The sequence below is a fragment of the Nothobranchius furzeri genome, chromosome 9 (genome assembly GCF_043380555.1).
Source record: "Nothobranchius furzeri strain GRZ-AD chromosome 9, NfurGRZ-RIMD1, whole genome shotgun sequence".
In the NCBI taxonomy this organism is placed as follows: domain Eukaryota; kingdom Metazoa; phylum Chordata; class Actinopteri; order Cyprinodontiformes; family Nothobranchiidae; genus Nothobranchius; species Nothobranchius furzeri.
Window position 1 is genome coordinate 40,445,121 of NC_091749.1, and position 22,879 is coordinate 40,467,999.

Genomic DNA, 22,879 nt, shown 5'->3' on the forward strand with positions numbered 1-22,879 from the left:
TCTGAATATCAAGTATCAGCCTTTCGCCAGGAGCAACACTGACAAGAGAGGGAGAGAGGGAGAGGCGCGGATGACAAGAAAACCTGCTGCAGTCCACAGGGAGGAGGATGGTGTGCCATCGGACTTGGGCGGCCATGACTGCCGTTGCTGCAGTGAAAACATGGTGGATGTGTAATTATGATCAAGGTCAAAGGTCCCCTCAATGGCCTCTCATGCAAGGTGACAGCACGCGGGCAAAAGAGCCAAATTATCTACCTTAATGGCAAGTAAGTGAGCGGTACATATTAATCACAGGGATAGATTTCTGTCTGAGGGAGGATGAGGAGTTTTGTGCTTTTAATTTCACCTAAAAAACTGCTGCCTCTCGGTCACACTCAGTTGGGCGATTGGCTGCAACACTTCATGGCCTTTTGCTCCTGCTGTCACTTTTTAAATGTCAGGTTAGGGTGAAAAGGAGCAAGAAAATAACAAAATCGTTCTTCCACAAGATTAAAAAGAAGTGATTTCTCCACCCCAAAAACCATGTAAGTATCATTAAAAGTGTGATAAATACAGAGAGGAGCTGTGGCCCTTCATAATTATCATAATGCACGTGAAAACAAAAGGCTCGTGTCTCAGAGGACGAGGAAGCTTATGTGGTGTCAGCTGCTAAGTGAAGCGGATCATTCCCTACCTTTTCAGGAGGAAGGAGAATAAAACACAGAAAGAAGAGAAAGAGACTAAGAAATTGAGAAAGAAAAAACAAAAGAGATGAGCAAGACTATACACTCTGATTATGTTGTTGAAGGAAAGGCAAAAGTAAAAAAAAAGAGGGGAGAAGATGAAGGACAGGCTGTAAACCATTCTTGTCGTTCTTCAATATCTGCACTTAATGCCCTGCCTTGTCAAAACGTGATGATGTGAGCAGAATTGATTTCCCCCCTAACAAACAACAAAAAAGCAGTCCCTCCTTTGCAGAGGTGTAAAGCAGAGCTACCCTCCCCCTCATCTTCCCTCATCTCTTACCATCTCTCAAAGGGCCTCTTTCTGGGATGATAGAGAGAAAGGACAGTGGGGGAAGAAGGGGGAAAAAACGACTGAGAGGCAAGTCCATCTTCCTCTGACAACTACAAACTGAACACTTAGAGCAATTAAATCTAATAATAATAAGATTGAGCTCAGCTACATAGCACCAAATGCTGAGTAACAACAATGATTGCAACAGTAATAGAGCACCAAGGTATTTAAGGATCCAATCTTGACTTAATTATAAGAAATTAAAATGGATTTAGCATCAGAATTAGCTTGATTTTATCGGTAATTAACGGCACACAACAGTGGCAGTAAAAGGCAAGCATTATAATCTCCGTGAACGGCTAAATCAATCTGACTTGAACACCGACCAATCAACACAGAGCGCTGCAACCAGAAACAGCAGGTCTCACAGATGCAAGGAGAAGGAGAATTTATGCTAATGGCTGAACTATGATTTATAAGATGTGTTCCAGAGCTGGATTCACAGTCACGTCCACAAATACAACACAGCACCCAGCTGTCAATGCACACACCTAATGGTGGCTTGATGCAACGGCCCTTCAGGAGATAGTGTAGCTATAAACAGATCTGCGGTTTTATGATTGCATGTGGCCTTCATATAGGAGCCTTCACTTGTCAGCATCATCTAAAAGGAGGGCACAATAGCATAAAGGAGAGATAGTGCCTGTGCATTTAGCAGAGGTAGTGCTGCTTGGGATGAGGCCTCAGCGTGCACGTACCGGTGCATGATTACATATGCAGCAGTTTCACCAGACTTCCAATGGCCGATGGAAGTGTGTGTGTGTGTGTGTGTGTGTGTGTGTGTGTGTGTGTGTGTGTGTGTGTGTGTGTGTGTGTGTGTGTGTGTGTGTGTGTGTGTGTGTGTGTGTGTGTGTGTGTGTGTGTGTGTGTGTCACAGCCTCAAACTAGACAAGCTCATGTGTGTCTCAATCCTGTCCCTTTTCTCCTTAACCATCAATACACACACACTGATGCGCACACACACTACACACAGTAACAGATGGCTGATACTAACTGAGATAATCCGCCAACAGAGTCATCAGCATGGATCAGTGGTAATCAGAGTGTGGACACAGTGTCTCTTCTCCAGCCGTAATGGAAGGAGCGCCTGGTGCAAGAGAAGGGAAATGCATTATTCCCCATGATGCCCTGACCTCATTCAAAGACACACGGTGGCTCCCAGCTCCCTCTCTTTCTTCTCCTCACCGCAGACGACAAAGACTATATCATCGCTGCTCCGGCAACATTGGCACACTTTCCTCTGGACCTCTTTACTTCCTGCCTTTTATTGTGATCCCCAACTGTGTCAAACGTAGACCTCTCTTTAAGTGTCCCCCTCCGAACAGCTAACAAGGGAAATGGCAAGTCAATGTAGCAAGAGTGTCATGTTGAGGGTTACTGGTAACAGAAAGCACTGAAGTGAGTAATCAGCAGCAGCATTTAGGAGTCATCGTGATTTCTGTTCACTTTTTCCTCAGTTAAATTTGTTTTGTTGTTGTTTTGAAAACCAGGAAGTTGTTGGTTTGCTCCTCTTGTTAGCTGATAACATCATTCAACTTCATGATCAAAGGAGACTGCACACGCACGCACACGCGCACACACACACACGCACGCGCACGCACACACACACACACACACACACAGACTTCAGTAAAGCCATGACCATTTCAAAATGAATCAACACCTTTTATCTTTATAGCTGTGGATCAGTTGAACTTTGACCGTTATATTTTTGTGTGTTGTACGTGAGTATGGATGTCTGAGGGCAACAAACTCTTACAGCTTAAATGAACACACACACACACACACACACACACACACACACACACACACACACACACACACACACACACACACACACACACACACGGCTACAGCATCACCCAGGAAGTGATGCAACAAAAAATGAAAGGTGACAGCTTTTGACCAGAGTCAAGTGTTGACTCAGTGAACATTTAATCAGATGCATACTGTGTGATATCATCCTACACTACTAACTGCTTTCATTACTATTTTAATCAGCTACTTGTTTTGTTAGTGTTACACCTCCAAGACACACCACAACACTGTTTTTTAATTTTCATTTCATGGAGTAAATAAAAAAAAAATGTTCCTGCAAAGTAAATAGATAAGAATTATGTTTAAACAAGAAGTTTAAATCTGCTCAGCAGCTTTGTGAATTCTCAGAAGACTGAGCTGCTGTCTGAATGGTGCACAGAGAGGCTGCAGGCCTTGGTGTGGTCCAACCAGGTGACAACAAGTCGAGTGACTCAGACTCCTCCCTCGGCACCGTTCCTGCCCAGTGACAGATGGCAGAGCAGGGCATGTAGGGGATGGGCACTATTTCTCACCCTGCCTGAGCTAGCCCTGGCAATGGTGCTGGCTACAGGTCTTGTTACAGCCACACCACTGCCCGTTTGCCTGCTTCCATGTTACACTGCAGCTTAGCAGCCTAGAGTTTCTTATTGCCTGCCAGGGTGAAAAGCTAATGACATGGTCCTGTGTGCAAAAAATGGTTGAGTGTGGCGTTAGTAATAAAGGCTTTCCGGCCGCTGGTTGCACCATTCTATATTGCATCCCGTGCAGAGATGTGCATCCATGTAACTGTAAGAGGCTTTGGATGAAGCATAAAACCAGAAGGCGTGCCACATACGTTCTGTATATTTTTGAACTGACAAGAAATCAGCTCCTGCCAAATGGCTTTATTTGCCTTTTCAAGCATATTGTAGATGCCAAAGGCAGGAATCAAAACCCCTACTCACCATCCGTCTCCGCTGGCTTCCCAGTGACAATAATGTGATTTTGGGACATGGTGATGACTCGGTAGAGAGGAATAGGATAGGCTTGTCACTTATGTTTGATGTCAAGCCTATGTGTGACAGAATAGTGTTACTCAGCTCAACCAGACATAGTACTACTCCTATTTCCAGGCCATAAATAGACGAAAAATAGATGCCTGTGTGCAGATGTTAGAGAAAGCAGATCTCTGTATGTGAGTGTGTGTACAAGCACACCCATATGCATCATTCTAAGTATCATAAAGTAAGCTAAATAATAAAATTCCCATCACTTCCGCTCATTCGCATCTGCATCCAGCCAAAGCTAATTATTCTCCCCATGGTAACATAGCAGGGTCTTCACATCAAAAAACCAGAAGTGTGCATCAGGCAATCATCCCTGATGAATCTGCCCTTCTCCCTCTGCTAGCCACTCACACTCATCTGCCTGTCTCCCAGCTCATTATGTCTTTTCTGCAGACTGAACCAGATCCGCTCACCATTGGCCGCTTGTGTCTACAAGAATTTATAATGACTCCAGAGAAGTTTGGAAACACAGAATAAACACAATCTCAACACTTTGGAGAATTTCATTTTCATGCACAGAGAGAGAGAGAGAGAGAGAGACAGACAGACAGACAGACAGACAGAGAGAGAGAGACAGAGAGAGAGAGAGAGAGAGAGAGAGAGAGAGAGAGAGAGAGAGAGAGAGAGAGAGAGAGAGAGAGAGAGAGAGAGAGAGAGAGAGAGAGAGAGAGAGAGAGAGAGAGAGAGAGAGATATCCCTTTCAGTTGATTCACTTGGTACAACGAAGGTACTAAAGGACATCACACCCTCGTGTGGCCTGGCTGAAGACACATTTAATCACGCCTGTAAGGCAAATGAAAGTGATGCTGCGTGGAGGCCCCGCCCTCCACTTATAAGCGACCGCGTCACTGTCATTCCTCAGTTTTTACACTCTTCACCTCGATGAGAACACATCTGACAACTATCTGCACTATTGAAAGATAGCTTAACCGCTCACTGACTGGACTCTACCGCCTTCTGGCTACAATTCCCGCTCACCGAGCGCTATCTTTCATGGCTCTTCAGCTTCTCCACTTCGTTCTGCTGTGTGTCTCGCAAAGAGCACTGTGTCAGACGTCGCTTCACGGAAAGCCGCTTTGCGCCCCTGTCCTCAGGGCTGTGGATTCTCTCTTCACAAAAAGGACTTACACGAAGCGTGCCCGGTTTGTCTGGGAATTCTCCACGCCAGGAGAGCGCTTGTGGACCCGGAGGCATGCGAGTTCTGTCACAGACTCCGCAGTCCCACGCTCGAATGGCACGTGAAGCTTCTACAATGTCTCCTGGGAGATGCTGCAGTTTCGCAGCAGGACCCCATGCTTTCCCGTTCAGTCCCGGCTTCGCCCGGCTCTGATGTGAACAGCCTAGTGATCGCAGTCCCCGCTACTAGCTGGGCAGATCAGATGGAGTTGGCGGACAATTTAACGCGACCAGAACTAGAGGCTTCTCAGTTTCCTCCTCTGGCAGAGGATGAAGGAGACATTTTGGACATTTGCCCCGACGGTCAGGACTTGCTCGAGGACGAGGAGCTACTTCAGCCTCCGAGCTGCATGATGACACCTCTTTTCTCCCGCTCTGCCGGCGGGGAGGCTAGAAGTGGACTGGCCCGCTCCTCCACCTGCACAAAAGAGGTCCCGCTTCTCTGAATTTTACCTCCCCATGGAACCAGCGGAGGTAAAGAACTTTCTGCCACTGTACCCAGATTTTGTGGCTGAGCTCACGGCATCCTGGACCAAGCCGCTATCCACCCGCACCATGGTCCCAGGTTACGGTCAGTTCTCGGACCTCGACGGCGCAGAAATGGCGGGATTGGTTAACCTCCCTCTGATGGAGCCCTCTCTCGTGGCTTACCTGGCTCCGACCTTCAATAACAGAAAACTAATCTACGCTCCAAGCCATGCCGCTTCTCAGCTGCACAACTGGAGAAGATTTACCGTGCGCAGGCCTCCACTGCCTTCCACCATGCTCCAGACCTACCAAGCACTTTGCCTGGCGGACCTTGGAGCAAGGGTCCCACCCGACAGCCCACTGACCCCCCTCATCAATGAGGTACGGGTCACGTAGGACTACATCCTGCGAGCGGCCCGAGGCGTCGCCCTGTTGTTGGGAAGAGGAATGGCCTCAACTGTAGTGGCTCAGAGGCACCTGTGGCTGACCCTTTCTAATGTCCCCGACAGGGACAGTGCTAACTACCTGGACGAGCCTGTTTCACCCAGTGATCTATTTGGTCGGCCCCTCAACACTATTCAGACAAAGTTTGAGGCCCAGCGGAAACAGACTGAGGCGCTCATCCCCAGGCGGGAAGGGTGGCGCACGACACCTGGGTCTGACAGGAAGAACCTGACCTCTCCTCCACCCCAGAGAACAGCCTCTCCAGCGGCAGCAAAGGGTTCGGTCCCAGCTCGGAGCCCGTCTTTCTCTCCTCGCCACTCCGCTTGGAGTAAAGGCCCTACTGGGAACTCACAGAAACGCTCTGTGAGCCGCAAGAGGAAACCTCAGTCGTCCTGATCCCAGGACCCACCTTGTTCGGGTTTTGGACCCTGCTGGGCTACAAGAACCCAGTTTGCCATGGTTGAAACGGACCGGTTCAGCTATAGTTCAACCCCACATTCCAAAGAGACTTTGTTTACCGCCCCTGGGGGGCGAGAGTTGTACTGTTTACAAAAACACAACTGTAATAAAGACTGCTGTTTGCACTCGACAATGTGTCGATGCAATGTGTGTCAACAATGCTTCTCAAATTGGCCCCATAGAGCTGTGTCAACCCGCTCCTCTGGTGAATGACAGCTCAATTTTCACATCAAATCCTGTCTGCAATCGACCTCTGTGGGAGCGGGAAAAGCTGTGTTCTCCTGCTCTGCTGGAGAACAGCAGCTTTCCTCCGATGGCAGACATGATGTTCGGAAAGCCTCCCGTTCCACTAGAGGGCAGCAACTCACCCACTAGGGCGCTGAGCGGTTGCCTCACGGCGAAACTTCACCTCTGGCGAGCATACACAGTGTCCCCCTGGGTCGAGCGCACGGTTGCCATGGGTTACCGACTGCAGTTCCTGGTCAAACCACCCGTATTTACCTCTGTTGAGCAGACGTGTAAATACCGACTCTGCGGCCGTGTTACGGGAGGAAATTTAGACTCTACTCTTGAAAGGAGCTATTCGAGCTGTCCCTGTCGAGGACACAAACAATGGTTGGTACAGCCGCTACTTTGTTGTCCCAAAAAATGGGGGGCGGACTTCACCCTATTTTGGATCTGCATGTGTTAAGCAAGTATCTGCGCACATACAGGCTCAAAATGCTAACACTCAAACAGCTACTGGATACAGTCAGTCCCGGAGATTGGTTTACTACGATCGATCTCACAGATGCTTATTTCCATGTGGGAATCCACCCCGATCACAGGCGGTACCTGCGCTTTGCTTTCGAAGGGAAGGCCTATGAGTACATGGTTCTGCCTTTTGGATTAGCTCTAGCGCCCCGCACCTTTTCGAAATGTGTGGAAGCCGCACTAGCCCCCCCTCAGGGAGGAGAGCATCCGGATCCTCGCTTACCTAGACGACTGGGCTCTAGTAGCGAGTTCCCGAACACAGGCAGAAGCTCACACTGCATGGGTACTTTCCCACGTTCAAGCCCTGGGGTTTTCCGTGAACTACAGAAAGAGTTCTCTAGTTCCGAGTCAGAGTTCCTCCTTCCTCGGCTGGAAATTTGTTCTCGGTCAAGCAGAGCGCGTCTCTCGGATCAGCGAATAGCTGCGCTACGCAGTTGCTTAGCGCGCTTTCAGCTGGGAGCCAGACTGACACTCCACGCAGCTCTACAGCTGCTGGGGATGATGGCTTCCTCCATAGCCGTGGTGCCTCTCGGACTGTTAAAAATGCGACATTTACAGCGTTGGATCTGCTCTCATCATCTTCATCCTTCATGTAATCTCCGCCGGAGGTTGACGGTCACCAATTCAATTCAATTCAATTTTATTTATATAGCGCCAAATCACGACAAGAGTCGTCTCAAGGCACTTAATATAATAAACATTCCAATTCAGGTCAGTTCATTAAGCCAATCAGAAATAATGTTTCTTATATAAGGAACCCAGCAAACTGCATCAAGAGCCTGCATGGTGGCTCTCCTCCCATGGAGAGAACCAGGGCTGTTCTACCAGGGTTCCCCTATCGGGTGGGTGTCAGAACGCATAGCGGTGACCACAGACGCTTTCCTCAGAGGCTGGGGGGCTCTGTGTGGGGGTTTAGCGGTGAGGGGGGTATGGTCCTCGACCCAGTCAAGGTTCCATATCAACTTTCTGGAACTGTTAACTGTGTTTCTGGCCCTGAAACACTTCAGTCATCACCTGAGAGGACAACATGTGCTGGTGCGCACGGACAACACAACTGTGGTGTCATATGTAAACAGACAGGGAGGAACACACTCTCTTCCTCTACTGAATCTGACCCACACATTGCTGCACTGGTGCAAGCGGAGGAAGACGACGACGAGAAACACCTGCTAGCTTTGTTGTGTCCCGCTCTAACTCTGACCGCTTCTCTGACATCCTTAATTGGGTAGCGCCCAAGTTGTAAGTTACAGTCATGGGCTGGCGTTAATGTGATGTAGCTAATATCTATGGTTAAGATAAACATTGTCACTATTTTTAGTTAATTAATAAATATTGAAATAAACTGTAGATAGGAGTCCTATCTACAAATTCTATCACAGGACATTTGTACATTTTATTTTAATTTATTTATTTTTAATTTTGTCCCTGTCTGGGCCCCATCCAGCCAATCAGGCCCTAGGCACGTGCCTACTCTGCCTTTGCGTTAATCCGGCTCTGTCCCTGACGGATCCGACTGCTCCAATGGGGTCGGATGCTCTGGCGCACCCTTGGCCCAACTTTCTCCTCTATGCTTTTCCGCCGGTGGAACTGATTTCAGCAGTAATGAGACCTCTGATTTTGGTGGCCCCTCAGTGGCCCACAAAGTCTTGGTACCTTGAGATCATCAGTCTGACGATAGCCCGCCCCATGGAAGCTCCCCATCAGACAGGACCTTCTGTCACAGGCACAAGAGGAAGTGCTGCACCCTCGCCCACATCTGTGGAAGCTGCAGGCCTACCTACTGAAAGGTCCAATTTGTTAGCTAAAGGTCTTCCCCCAGCTGTGGTGAATACTATTGAGAGCTCAAGAACATGCTCCACTAGGAGTTTATATGCCTATAGAGGTAGGCTTTTGAATTGTGGTGTCTGAGCAGGTCAGTAGTTCCCTCACAGAGCTCCATTGGGGACATTCTGTTGTTTCAACAGGATCTGCTGGACAAGGGCTTGTCATGCTCCACTTTAAAGGTCTACCTGGCAGCCATTTCGGCTTGCCATGAATCTTTTAATGGAGTTTCTCCTGGCGCTCACCCTTTAGCCGTTCGATTCATGAAAGGGGTTCACAGACTGACGCCGGGGACACACCGGCCGCGGAAGAGCTGCGGAAGCGCCGCGAAGCGAATCGCTCACGAAATTCGGCCGCTGCTCGCCGCTCCTCAGTTCAGATCAGACGCGCCCCAGTCGAGGAGCGCCTCGGCTCAGCTGTAGTTTTTCTTTTAAACACTTGGTGTCCTAAATTTCCTCTCTGCCTTTTCTCAGCTCTTTCCCTCTACGTTTGAGTGTGTGTGTGTGTGTGTGTGTGTGTGTGTGTGTGTGTGTGTGTGTGAGAACCATGTGTGAACCTATGGTATGAGTTGTTTCTGCCAGTTGAATCTCTTGGAACCCGCTCCAGTTCTGCAGCTGTATCCTAGCAGTTTCTTCCGAAATGGGTACGTAAATAACCATGTTTTTCGGGGGTCGTACAGCTCCTTGTGTTTCTCAACTTCCATAATTAATTTAAAGTCATCCATCTTAACTGCTTGCCTCAGACTTTCTGCCTCTCTGTCCTGTTTGCTCCGGTGAAAAGACACCCAAAACCACACACCCCTTCACGTGCTCACACACGCACACAAGTTCGATGTGTGTGTATGACTGTGTGTGTTCGTGTGGTTTTTCTGCAGTGTCTGATTACGAACACATTTGACTATTGCGGAATTTTATTTTGAAATACTTTATTTTGTTAACGTTACCGGCCTGCCTCTTATGTCTAGGTTTGACTTCCTGCCAGAATTGACGCGATTCACCCGCGGCTCGCGAAAAAAATAGAGCCAACGCCGAAATGATCGCTGCACGGCGCGGGCTGAAGCGCCGGCGCACGCCGGCGCGAGGCGATTCGCGGCGCTTCGGCGGCCCATGTGGTCTATAGAATAGGTTAACAAGGGCGCCGAATGAAGGCGGTCCCATTTTCGCGGCGCTTCCGCGGCCGGTGTGTCCCCGGCGTGAGACTCGTTATTAGATCATCTGTTCCTTCTTGGGACCTCTCTTTGGTGCTGGAGGACATGTGTGGTCCCCCATTTGAGCCTACTGAATCAATCAGTATGAAGCTTTTGTCTTATTAGACAGCTCTGCTCTTAGCCCTTGTATCGGCTAAAGGGGTGGGAGACCTTCATGCTCTTTCAGTTCACCCTTCCTGTCTGAAAATGTCATCAGATGAAGCTAGGGTCACTGTGCATCCGAATGCTGCGTATTTGCCTGAGGTCATCCCGCTCAACTACGGTTCCATGACTATAGAGCATTAGGGCTTCAGTAGTCCTCCTTTTGCCTCTGAGGAGCAGACGAGACTGCAATGCCTGTGCCCGGTTCGTGCTCTGCAGGCTTATATAAGTCGCACTCAGAGTATCAGAAAGACAGACTAACTTTTTTTTGTGTTTTGCCAAACCCTCCATGGGTAAAGCTTTGTCGAAGCAAAGACTTTCTCATTGGATTGTGGAGGCCATTTAGTTTTAGTTTTAGTTTTATTTGCCATATGCAAGTTAGCACAGGGTCAACATTGCAATGAAATGTGTTTGACGAGCAGCTGTCTCTCAGCAGCATAATACAATAGAAAAAAAGAAGAAGGTATAATACAGTAAAAGCAAAATATTAGAGCCATGCTAAAAGTAAAAGCTTACTAAATAGATAAGTAAGTATAGATGACTAAATATAAATATATCTAAAAAGTCAGTAGTAACATTAAAATGAAGTAACCAATGCAGATTAAATTTTTCTTGTGGAGCTGCAGGGTAACATCTGTATCCTGTGTTGTGTGTGTTTAAGTGTAATGGTTGAGGTGACGTATGGCTTGGTGGTAGAAACTGTTTTTAAGTCTCGTAGTCCGAGCAGGCAGACTCCTGTAACGCCTGCCAGATGGTAACGAGGAGAACAGCTGATGCGCTGGGTGGCTGTGGTCCTTGATGATGCTGTGTGCTTTCCGGAGGCATCGCTGGAGATAAATGTCCTGAATGGCAGGAAGCCTAGTGCCAGTGATGTGCTCTGCTGCTTTCACCACCCTCTGTAGTGATTTACGTCTGCTGGCAGAGCAGCTTCCATACCAAACTGTGATGCAGCTCGACAGCATGCTCTCAATAGCACACCTGTAGAACTTTGAGATGATACTAGTGTTCATGCCAAACTTCCTTAGTCTCCTCAGGAAGTAAAGCCGCTGGCGAGCTTTCCTGATAACAGCGTCTGTGTGGAGGGTCCAGGAGAAATCCTCAGTGATGTTGACTCCAAGGAACTTGAAGCTGCTGACCCTTTCGACCATGCCACCGTTGATGTGGATGGGTTGGTGTTCCCTGACTGGTCGTTTCCGGTAGTCCACTATCATTTCTTTGGTTTTGCTGATGTTGAGAGACATTTCCCTGTGTTACAGTGTCACTGGGTCCCAGCTGCCCCAAGGGGTCAGGGCACACTCTATTAGAGGTGTGGCTGCTTCTTGGGCACTGTTTAAAGGTGTTTCAGTTGGTGACATTTGCTCAGCTGCAAGCTGGGCTACACCCCACACCTTTGTGAGGTTTTACCGCTTGGATGTTTTGGCCTCTTTGGTGGCCCATGTGGTTCCCTCTGCTGGATCTGACTTGCCATCTTAGGTTGCAATCTCAGGCCAGGTTTGATAGCTGCTCATGAGGCATTTCGAAAAGTCCCATAGTACCTTCGTTGTACCGAGTGAATCAAATGAAAGGGAACGTTAGGATGCATATAACCACTGTTCCCTGAAGGAGGGAATGAGGTACAACGCAGGGCAGCCCCATTCACAGCCCAGCTCGGTGAAGACCGGCTATCGAACTGAGGAATGACAGTGACGCGGTCGCTTACAGGTGGAGGGCTGGGCCTCCACGCAGCATAACATTCATTTGCCTTACAGGCGTGATTAAATGTGTCTTCAGCCAGGCCACACGAGGGCGTGATGTCCCATAGTACCTTTGTTGTACCTCGTTCCTCTCCTTCAGGGAACAGTGGTTATATGCATAACCTAACGTTATTGCCATTTAACACAAGTAACATTTAGTTAATAAATTTTAATCTTGCTATAATCTAACTCAACCCCCACCCCCCAAAAATGTCTGTGATTCAGTGTAAACTAACAAACTGATAAATTGCAAACATTGCATGTTAAAATAAAATTTTGCCATTTTGAACAGTTTCTACGTAAATGTTATAAACTATTATCATCTTGCCACTTTGAACAGATTCCTGAACAGCCTTTGTTTATAGAAATAGCTTCCTAGAGCATTCATGAGCCGAAAGCTACAATCTTAATGGTTTGAGAGCAGGATGACACAGAAAAAAAGCATATCGATAAAAAAAATGTTATATGGGTCAATATCAATAAGTATTGATAACTATTAAAAAATGTAGAAAATACATTTTAAGTGAAATCTTGGCCAGCTGGGATGTTTGGGTTTTTTTCCAACAACATGTCCACTTTCAAATGAATCACACTCCTCTTGTATTGACATTTTCTTTATTGTGCTTGCTCACTATATTTTCGTTTGGGTGCCATCTATCCAGCTCCATGGATACCTGCCTGTTGGCGCATTTAACCACTGGTTGGTTAGATGCTGCTGTTGCTATCAGTCAGGAACGTGCATGGTGTCGGATAACTCGTCTTTTTTTCCTCTCCTGTGCCTGGACTGAAGTAGTTGTATGTGTAGCACACCTCACGGCAGTGAATTTACCTTGTGGTCTAAATGTAGCCCCTCATAGAGCATGAGTCTGGCGTATCGGGAGGGGATGCGCTGCGTGTATGTTAGGGGTTGTATGAACTAGTCGACTAGTCGATTTCACTGCTCTGTAGTGACTTTTTATGCCTGTCATCGACTAGTCACTGTCACGTGATAATGACAAGATGCAGTCCTCGGAAAAGACAGCAGGTGACGAGCCCCTGCGCTTCTGGATCGAGGCGGAGGGGACGCGCTGTGCCTAGGGATGAGTACCGAATTCGGTACTTTTTAAGGTACCGACCGAATTCCATAGTACCGACCGAACACCGATTCACGTCATTTCAAACGGTGCCTCGTTTCGGTACTGCCAAGACAGTTGCGCATGCGCAAGAGCGTTATGTCGCCGGTCCCTGCGAGCCCGTTGTAAACAGAGCAAGCATGGTAGAAAGAACGCACGCTAAAGCTTGGGTCCACTTCACTAAATGTGATGGGTAACTGGGTGATGAAACTAGCGACAGACAACGATCTAAGTGAGACATCCTCATCTTAATCTGCTCCAGTAGGTAAATAAAATGTTTAAGATAACGTTACCTTGATTTGTTAGCTTCCGTTTCGCTATGGTGCGTTCGCTTTCTCCTCGGAACTCCGAATTTCCGACTAGAAGAACATGAACGCGCTCTAAAGTTTGGCTTTACTTTACTAAATGCGACGGGTGAATGGGTGAAGGTAAAACCAGCGACAACGATCTAAGTTTGAGGCATCATCGTTTTAATCTGCTCCAGCAGCTAAATAAACTGTTAAAGATAACGTTAACTTGATATGTTAGCTTCCATTGCCACCGTTGTTACCAGCTAATGGTGCGTTCGCTTTCTCCTCGGAAATTCTACCTTCCCAGTAGGAAAAATCAAATGAAAAAGGACGGCAAAAGGAATGAAGATACACAGTAAATTTAGTTCACAGTAAAGATGTTTGCTTCAGTTTAATTATCAGCTTATAAAACTACAAGGACGATGTTAAAATACAAACTTGTATGTTATTTATCGTGATATTTATCATATATGGTTATATATTGAGAAAAATATATATTTAATTATAAAAGAGAATTAAAATAATAAACACTCAAAAGTATCGAAAATTGGTACCGTTAAGTACCGGTATCGACTCGTAGGTACCGGGAATTAGTACCGGATCGATTCAAATGTCAAAGGTACCCATCCCTAGCTGTGCCAGAGCGTCGGTACTGACACCCGCCGTAAAACGGACATTTAACCAAATTGTGACCTTTTCCCTCTTGCAATTTAACCTTCCCCTCACCCCATCCTAATTTTAACCAGCTTGCACATGCAAAGCTCTGATTGTTGACGTGCTCCAGACATCTGCGTCCTGAGCACGGCCACAGTAACATTATCAAATCAGGTGTCACCACTCAAAAACAAATGTAACTCGATCGTTCATGTCGGCTCATTTCCTTTTATGTTTTCTGTCTTTTATTTTTGCCTGATGCACCCCACTGCTGTGGAGCGGGGCACATCATCTGTTTTGTCCTCTGGTGACGTACTGCGGCCGGCGAGCAGCTCGCACTCCGCTGTTTTTGCGGTCGGTGGATCTTTTAGAACTGCAGTTCAAGGGTAACTCATAAGGTGAATATATATGAACCCAGGTAGCAGTTTTTCTTTAGGATTGAGAGGAGATGCAGGAAGATAATAAACAGGCAGGACAGAAAATTTGTCAAATAAAAACAAATTCGTTTTTGTACCTGGTGGTTGACACAAACAGACACCATTGAAGGTAATCAGAAGAGAGGAACAGAAAATGAAAATATTTTAATGTTTAGAGCAGCAGGAACTCTTGAGAGGCTGCAGGCGCATCAGTGAGTTTGCGGCCGCTGCGCCAGGGGAGGGGGGAGAGGGCTGAAGCAGAAACTACCGTTGTTAAAAGAGATGTGTTTAACTTCGAAAATGTGGGCGCAATTTTTATTGTCAAAAACTCCAGCTAAACAATCGAAGCCCCCCCCCCTCCCCCCCCCCCCAGCTTCAGGTGTATGACATCATCAACGACTAGTCGAAGTCGACTCGATTTTCATTATTTGACTGTCGACTTTAAAAACAATTAAGTCATGCAACCCCTAGTGTATGTGGATGGCTGATGTTTAAGGAGGGACAGATATTTCATCAGAAATCTCAAAAATTTTAACTAATAAATGCCCAGAAAAACTCAAAATTAGAAGTGGCCGTACTGGCCTTTAAGCAGTGGGTGGGATGCTGGACGTTCCTGCAGCCGGGAGGATATCCGACAGGTGGGGTGGGGGGAAGGCCAACACCGGCCGTTATGGGATTTTCCAGTATTCACAGATGGCCAGTCCACCAGCATTGTAAAATCATATTAGGTCAGTAAACTGGCACTGAAGGCCCAGTTAGCAAATACAGGGTGTCACAGCTAAAATTATGTTATCGTGACCTTTATGGGTTTAAAGGGCCTGGGGCCTCATTTATCAAGCTTGCTTACGCACAAAATGGGGTCGGAAAACTATGTAAGCAACTTTCTACGCAAACTTTGGGATTCATGAAAGAAAACTTAGCGGAAAAATGTGCACAACTTTAAGTTGACTAAGGACCGTGCTTATGCACATTTTGGACATGGAGAGCACCTGCAGTGCTGCGGCTGAGAAGGATACAATTATGAAATCCTGCAGCATTATCACTTGTACTGCTTCGTTTTCACACAGAACAAGATTCCCCCCACACACACACGCACGCACACATGCGCGCACACTCAACACACGCACGCGCGCGCACACACACACACACACACACACAGCCTGAAGCGCAGAATACGGAATGCAGAATATCAGCAGGGGGACAGATTGAGACAGAATGTCATGCGTCTGTGACAGTGTTTGTTCTCTCACTGTGACCCGATTGATCATGCGCCCTGGCTTCTTGGACAAGGGAGATCTCCATTTGGCTGACTGGTTAGCACGTGTGACTTTCACCTGGGAGTCTGGGGATTGAATCCCGATTGGACCATTTGTTTTATATCCACCACAGATCTCTCTGAAGAAATCACAACATTGATGGCTTCAGCAACGCTGTGCCACTCCGTGGATTTTCTCTTATTTGTTTTGCAAAAGCACTTCCTTTCATTTCTCCACCCCACCCACAAGTACATCAATTTCTGCTTCTGTGAAATTGCGCTTCCTTGATCTGCCTTGATCTACGGTCACCATGTCATTGGCGGAGCGCTGCAACAGCTGGCTTATGTATATGCATGAGATCCACAAGGCACTTTGCATTGACTATTTATGGCAGTAAGTGGGCGTGGTGAGGGCGGGGTGTGACTAAAAAGCAGCTGAGAACCTTTCTAGATAGTTTCTGATTTATGGGATTGCATGCAGCTGTGCGTGCTCCAGACGCACAGCTACACGTGTAGATCACAAACCTACTTGGCGTAAGTACATTTCTTTTGCTGAGCTTAAGTACAGTTTTAGTAAGGATTCTACGCAATGTTTGATAAATGAGACCCAAGGTCATTTGCTTCGCCCCCGGCCCGGCTCTGATTTGTTCCACTAGTGGTGCTGGAAACAGACTGCAGCACCAGGTATGTCAGCTCCATGTTTTTCTAAGTCCAACAGGTGGCAGCCGACCAGTCTGAAGTTGCAATTGTGGTATTCTGGCCACAGGGGGCGGTGAGTGGCATTTCATTGGCCCTGTAAAGTGTCACTTTAGCACATACTGGCTCAAGAAAATGATTTAAAAATATAAAAAGGTTGTAAAGTATGGCTTTAAGTCATATTTTCTCTATTTAGGTTAGAGAGGAGAGGGCTTTATGACAGAGTGTGCATTTGTCTTTGGTTGGTTGGGAGTAAGTAACAAGCTACCCGATAGGCTATAATGAAAGTTTTTATTGACCCATTTTTTTCTATTGCACCACATGTCTATCAATCTATATATATCGTTATTGAATTATTGAATTATTTTCCAGCCCTAAATTGTTCCGCATTTCAGATTTTAACAGAAGTTTCAGAGAACATTAATCTAAGAACCTTTACACCATCATCACGTTGGCATAAAACAGTTCTATGAGCAGAAATATTACTGAATTCTCAATAAACACAAACCTTGGATGCAGTGAAAGTGATATATTTGACTGCTGCTGGTAATATTTACATATAATCATCACATATGAAACAGATGGTGTAAAAGTTTGCAAAAAAATAAAAGTTGCATGAACAACAATAACATTCTGGAGACAGGAACTGTTTCAGGACAACCTCAATAAATACACCGCCTGTCTCAAAACAAAACCGCCACCCAAAAAAATAAAGGTCACACTCTAATCTTTTGTTGGACCGCCTTTAGCTTTGATTACAACACGCATTCGCTGTGGCATTGTTTCAATAAGCTTCTGCAATGTTACCAGATGTATTTCCATCCAGTGTTGCATTAATGTGCAACCAAGATCTTGCATTGATGATGGTAGAGTCTGACCACTGCACAAAGACTTTTCCAGCACATCCCAAAGATTCTCAATAGGGTTAAGGTCTGGACTCTGTGGTGGCCAATCTATGTGTGAAAATGGTGTCTCATGCTCCCTGAACCACTCTTTCACTATTTGAGCCTGATGAATCCTGGCATTGTCATCTTAGAATATGGCCGTGCCATCAGGGAAGAAAAAAATCCATCAATGGACTAACCTGGTCATTCAGTGTATTCAGATAGTCAGCTGACCTCATTCTTGGTGCACACCCTGTTGTGGAACCTAGACCTAACCAACTGCAGCAACCCCAGATCATAGCATTGCCCCCACAGGCTTGTATAGTAGGCACTAGGCATGATGGGTGCATCACTTCATCTGCCTCTCTTCTTACCCTGATGCACCCATCACTCTGGAACTGGGTTCATCTGGACCCATCAGACCTGTTTTTAATCATGCTTTGGACAGTTCTTAACCCAGTTTTAGTCATCCCTGCAATCTCCTTAGATGTTTTCTTTGCTTGCTGCATGCAAGCGAGCGATCTGACTCTTCTCACACAGACTAACATGTTTTCCACAACCTCCAGATGTGTCTTTCCACATGGTGGTTCAAGAAACAAGAAGCAACTCATTGCACCAGTTGGGGTTAAATAACTTGTTACCAACTGAAAGACCCATGCAGTAATTATCCAATAATAGGCTCTTTGTCATTGTTAAATGCAGGTGGTGAAATAGAGCTCCAGGAGTTGACGTCACTTCTCCCGGCATGCAACAGTTCAAATCGAAACAGCGCCATATTGGCAGGTAGAAGCCCGCAGCTGGACTATTTGTTATTGTCAGAAAACTCAATCAAACGAGAAATATGGTAGATTCCTGTTGTGCCCCAGGATGCAGAACAGACGCAGACGACATAAGGAATGAGCCATCTACAGGATTCCCCAAGATCCGGAGTGCCGCAAACATTGGATCATTGTAGGGCTGGGGGTAAACGATTATTTTTAAAACGATTATTCTGACGATTATTTTATCGAATAGTCGACTATTCTAATGACTATTTAGAAAATTAATCTAGATTATTTTTCTATTGCACAATTAACAAAATCCAGAAAATCTCAAATAAATTCCTCAAAAAAATTGATAAATTCTTACTGTAAGAGAATAAACACTACAGGCCTTCCATTTTGTATAACACTGCTTTTATTGTGTTGCGGTTGGTTATGTTCTGGTGACATGTAGAACTTGGGAGTGCAGGCTGCTGCCTGAGAGGTGGTAGAAGATGGAGTGTCTCCATGCTGCTTTGTTTTGGTCACTTATGTGCGTGAGGCGAGTGGTCTTACGGGTTAAACCAAACTCAAGGTGATATTTTACACTAAACTGAAAACCCACAACACTCTAAATGTAATAAAAGGGAGATCTACACCACAAAAAAGATCAACCCTAAACCAAAACGTAACAGCTTATCCCAACGCAAGAAGCTTTTAGCGAAGATGCTAATAGTAGCTTTACCAACGTTGAGTTCAAGTTACCAAGTTTAAATGAACCAAAAACACCCAGCAGCAAACAGACCAGCATGGAGGAGAGACTGCTACCACCAAAACAGCTCTCCTAATGTCTGAAAGAAGCTCCTTTATGAAGGGAGAAACGCTCCCGGTGATGTTCTACATCTGCGATAGACACGAAGCAGCGCATCTGACCCCGGAAGTTGTTGTCCGTTGCCGGGAGACGAAGGGGCAAAACAGGAAAATAATCTAGTAGTGAACGGACGTTGTTCCGGGTCTTCGGTATTTGGCGGAGATGTTAGTGAAGGCGGAGAAGAGGGCGAACTAGAGGAAAAACAGGCAGATTCCTCCTCTATTTACAAACTCCTGGGGATGCAACAAGTGGGCGCGGTGCGTCGACTTCCGGATCTGACGTCGACAAATTTTTAGAATCGAGCCGTCGAAGTCGTTGAGGCTTCGCTACAGCCCTAGATCATTGTAATAAAACGTGCTAGTGACCGGGCTAAAATGAAACTGTGGGATCCCGATAGTAAAGGTTTTCGCTAATGCAGCGACCACTTCATATCAGGTACTTAAACCAACGTTTCCTCAACTGTGTATGGTATTTATATTAAATGCTTTTATTACGATTCTTAGTGGGCTTCCTAAACTTATTTTGGCGTGGCTTCTTCTGTCTTATTACTCATAGCAACAAGAAAACATCACGTAAAACGTTGCCTCGTGAGTTATGCGTGCTGCCGTTTCCGTGTTTTATGATCACAGCAATTAACGGCTAAGCTGTATTTCATTTTTAAGCAATGGTTGATCAATTGTCAGATCACACATAAAAAGCACTTTGGATTGCTATTATCTGTCTCACCGAGACAGATCTCAGACAGATCCTGAGACGCTCCTGCCTGACATATTTATTTTATTCAAGGAAAAAAATCAGACTAGTGATTTCTCTTGGAGTTCAGTTTATACATTCAAAGAGCGCAGCACTCTAAACTACTTACATGTAAATCTGTAATTTGTCCATCCATTTTCATCCGCTTATCCGGAGTCGGGTTATGGGGGCAGTAGTGTCGAGAGGCCCAGACTTCCCTCTCCCCAGCCACCTAGGCCAGCTCCTCCGGGGAAATCCCAAGGGGTTCCCCGGCCAGGTCCGGTAAGAAGTCCGCTCCGACAGCTTCTGGCGTTTTTAAAAAGTATCCCAGGGGCACGATAAGGGTCGGAGATGTTTAGTCTATTTAATTTCTGACAATATAAAATGATTTCTTCGGTTTTAAAGTGTGAAGTAAACTCCAACAAAGTAAAATCCAAGCCGATCCCGTTCATGTTCATGTTTACGATCCGTGTTTGTTTACCTTTTTTCCTGCCAATATGGCGTCTACTAACTGAGAGTCACGTGGGGTCCGGAGCTCTATAGGTGTTGGTTGTGCATGGACTAGCCGTTAGCTCATCAGTCATGTCGACGGTAAAGCAGAAGTAGTTCAGAAATCAATAAATAAGGCTGTAATTTATTATATATTTAATATATATTACTGCAAGATCTCAAACGCTGCAGATGCCAACAAACCAGAGTGACAAAATATTCCATTAATAAAAATAAAATTCTTTGCTGAAATCAGCAGCACTTGCATTACTCGATATCTGAATTTACTGAACAAAACAATCCATTATAACAGAAATAGTACGAGCTGATAAACAAACTAATCACTTGGCTGATCTATCCAGATGATTCAATATCATTCTGAGGTAATCAGCATTAAATATTAGCCATCAGCTGCTTGTTTTTCTGAGAATAAGTATCAGTATCAACGCCTTCATATATAATTATACAAAATTGATACTATGAACCGTGGTGTACGGTTGTGCAATTTCTGAGTAAAAACCTAAGTAAGACATCTCTCATTCTGCCAGACACAGATATTTGACTTGAAACTAAATAACTAGAATTACCATCTGTTATAAGGAAATATCAAGGAAAAATTACGCTAAAGTGTGTGTGTGTGTGTGTGTGTGTGTGTGTGTGTGTGTGTGTGTGTGTGTGTGTGTGTGTGTGTGTGTGTAGGGGGGGTATTTCTCCAGATATGCATAATGCAAATGACATGCATGTCAAATAACAAAACAAACTGACAGTGACAGAACAATGGAATAGCCAGAGAGTAGTAACCCTTGCTTTAGTAACTGTTGGAGTCCCTGCTGCCCAGACCCACGACAGGAAAGTGTTCTGTTTGATATTTCTCTGAAAAATGATCTGTAGGAGATAACGGAATTCACTGGACAAATGTGTCCAGATAACTTGAGGAAAAACTCAAAATATGCTAGTTTTATTCACCTGTGAGTGAGGGGTAAAATGATATACAGCAAGCGTTTTATTCGTGGATGGAAATGACAGAAAACGTGGGTTTAGAGGTGTCGAGCACATGAATAGGTGGAGAAGGATGAGAGACAAATTTGTACATGGCAAAAAGTCTCTGAAATGCAAAAAAAAATAACAAAAACCACAATATAAACACAAAAGTAAATGCACTATCGCAGACCGGATACATGACAGGATACCCCAGAACAGTGCTACGCCCTCTGTTGTCCTGGCAGGGAATTGCTTTGCAACACTCCTTAGGAGACGGAGCCTGTCATTTTGGGAACTAGTCTCTGACATGCGTGTGTGCCTCTGTCTCGTGGACCTGATGGAGAAGTATAAATTAGGCTTAAGGTCTTACTCCAACACAAAAATACAGTGTTCTTGCAATGATTTAGGTGTGTACTGCCCCCTTTTGCCAGGTGAAATACACATCGTCACCTTAAAGAAAAAGTGGGAAAAGGTCTGCCGTCACCCAGTATGATTCTTAAAGAATGAGCTAAACCTTCACAGCCCTTTAAAGGTCTTTCTGGTTTGTTCAATTCAATTCATAAATACTTTTTTAATCCCAGAGGGAAATTAAGAGTTTCAGTACACACAATTCTGAGATCAGACATACATGCATACATAGACACATGACAAGAACTGGTGACTGTGGTCATTCGCAACCCGAGTCGCGCTACCGTAATAGATCAAGAGGGTTTATGTGAGGATAAAGTCGGGGAAGGGGGAAAAAAGGCACGTCAGAGTTACCCTCAACAGAGGGGGTAGCTTTGCTATGCAAAAAAAAAAAAACTACTCAGACAGATATGCACACAGACTTCTGACATTACACTAAATAAATGTCCACTAGGTGGGGAGGTAGGGTTGGGACTCTCCTCACTTCAGTGCGTGCAGCCGCATGGAGCAGCGCTCATCACCTCCATTTGGACAGGGGAGGGAGATAATGGGTTAGAGAGCACATTGACTCCTAGATATGGTTCCACCGCATTCACCGGTCACAGTCCCGCCCAGGCTGGGATAGGGAGAGAGTTTCCATAGCGACGGCAGCATTCCACATTTCTTCTGAGGGGAGTTTACACTTCAGCCTCACAGGCTCAAGGGCACCAGATTCAGATAAGAATTGTTTTGGGGACAGACAGAGATAATTTCCTCTCTGTCTTAGTATTCTGTTGGTCTTCAACCCCTCTAGATCCAATAATGGCATAATCTATCCCAATCTGTGCTGATCCGTCAACTCACTCCTTGATGGAATCCACCTTTTGTGCCAGAGCCTGAATCTCAGCCAAAGTTTCAAGCTTACGACTCATCTCGACAATCATATGAGTTTGTGCGTTCACAGTAGGGCTGTAGCGAAGCCTCGACGAAGTCGACGGCTCGATTCTAAAAATTTGTCGACGTCAGATCCGGAAGTCGACGCACCGCGCCCACTTGTTGCATCCCCAGGAGTTTGTAAATAGAGGAGGAATCTGCCCGTTTTTCCTCTAGTTCGCCCTCTTCTCCGCCTTCACTAACATCTCCGCCAAATACCGAAGACCCGGAACAACGTCCGTCCTCTACTAGATTATTTTCCTGTTTTGCCCCTTCGTCTCCCGGCAACGGACAACAACTTCCGGGGTCAGATGCGCTGCTTCGTGTCTATCGCAGAT

At 45.9% G+C, this 22,879-nt stretch overlaps 1 protein-coding gene across 15 annotated transcripts in view; it reads right to left on the minus strand.

Moving 5' to 3' along the window:
* The window catches only part of baz2ba (bromodomain adjacent to zinc finger domain, 2Ba), a 92,931-nt gene that overhangs the window by 36,301 nt on the left and 33,751 nt on the right, over positions 1-22,879 (minus strand). The window lies entirely within an intron of this gene.